This window comes from Tupaia chinensis, unplaced genomic scaffold (assembly GCF_000334495.1).
Source record: "Tupaia chinensis unplaced genomic scaffold, TupChi_1.0 Scaffold000520_1, whole genome shotgun sequence".
NCBI lineage: Eukaryota > Metazoa > Chordata > Mammalia > Scandentia > Tupaiidae > Tupaia > Tupaia belangeri.
Window position 1 is genome coordinate 664,022 of NW_006160033.1, and position 1,591 is coordinate 665,612.

At 40.2% G+C, this 1,591-nt stretch overlaps 1 protein-coding gene across 2 annotated transcripts in view; it reads left to right on the forward strand.

Annotated features, from left to right (window-relative positions):
* The first annotated feature begins 85 nt into the window (after positions 1-85).
* The window catches only part of SHOC2 (SHOC2 leucine rich repeat scaffold protein), a 115,891-nt gene continuing 114,385 nt past the window's right edge, over positions 86-1,591 (forward strand). The window contains exon 1 of one of the 2 annotated variants that reach the window (XM_006156861.3): positions 86-342. The gene's annotated coding sequence lies outside the window, so the exon portion shown is untranslated. Of the gene's footprint in view, positions 343-574; positions 836-1,591 lie in introns of those variants that run through there. The other variant, XM_006156859.3, reaches the window with a different exon arrangement.

The window sequence follows — 1,591 nt, forward strand, 5'->3', positions numbered from 1 at the left end:
CGTCGGCCCGGCCCGGCGCACCGGTAGTGATTCCGGGTGGGGTCTCTTCTGGCCCCCTCCCCGATGCGCTCTCCGGGACTCCTCTCCCTAAAGACTCGTCCGGGAAGAGTGGAGAATCGGCTTTGGGTGTGTTACCTGTCGACGCGAGTTGTAGCCACCCTAGATCGTCCTGTTGAACGTGCCTGATGGCAGCCTCTCTCAGCGATCGCTTTTAGGGATAGAGGAAAGTATTCTAACTCCCTCCACCCCAAAGCTCTTAACGCTGGAAGCCACAGGGCACTGCGATTTCCCCCCTAGCCCTTCAGTACCCATTGTTTTGTACTGCCTCCTTCGCATCCCTAGGTAGGTCTAACTCCAAAGAATTACATTTTTCTTTCTTTTTTTCTCTTTCCTTCCTTTCTCCCTTTTCTCTTTCTTTCTTTCTTTCTTTCTTTCTTTCTTTCTTTCTTTCTTTCTTTCTTTCTTTCTTTCTTTCTCTCGTGGAGGGTTTGTGTTGTTCTGGACGTGCAGATTTGCAAACAGGTGGAATGAATACCCATTTAGGGGTTGAAAAGAGATGCTTTTTTTGCGTTTGTGTTTTTAAGCGTTTAGCTCTTAGAGTTGACGATTTGATTTTTGTCTGTTGTTTTGTATCATAATGGGGAGTGATGAGAATAAAAGAGGAAGCACTGTTTTGAAACCTACCGAAAGAAATATTTTCGAAGTCTCTGGGGATGCTGAGGCAAAATTAGGTTGCAGATGTGGACTGTGTGCATTTACCTCCAGCATGGAACTACTGTGTAAGTCTCTAAGCTTACACCTGTGCAATTTCAAACACTCTTCATGGATGTCAGAAGTGAGTAGTATCTACTCAGGGAGCTTCCTGTATTAGACCTTATTCTTTTTGTTATATTTTTCAGAATCCCAGGGTGCAGTTGTGTAATCAGCGTATCAAAATGTAGCATCAACACTGAAAAACTAGTTTTAATGTTAAAAAGCGCTTTACTTATTAGTGTACTATGTTCTATGAGCTGTGCCCCTCGGTAGCTGTTGGTTACTATGTATTTGAAGAGACCTAGCTATTACATACAATATGTAACATTAGCCTGAATTTATCAAGTGTATTATAGATTGTCTCTGTGACAGTGACAAGTATTTTAAGACCTTAACTACAACTGTTCTTTGCATTTAGAACTTAGACTTAATATAATAAAAATAGTTATTTGGACACAAACTGTAAAAATTGTAAATGAAAAAATTGTGCTTGAAAAATAGATCACAAAAATAAGGTTTGTAACTTTTAAATGGCTTAAATGTATAGTACAAAGGTATCATAAAACTACAAATATATTCTTGAAATCCCAGTTTTGAATTATGGACGTGGCCTTTCTTTAAGGTTATTCTATTTTCCAAGGTGCTGGTTCAGTTTTTGAAGAAATAACCACATTTATCTGAAGTTCCTGTTTGCTTTCTCATCTCTCATTGTTATCATTTTCAAGTTTTAAAGTTTTTCTCATTAGGGACTGAAGAATAATGTTAAGAGGTAGATTAATAGTTTGCAGCTGCCCCCCCCCCCCCCCCCCTCCCCTCATCCTACCATCTCACACAAACA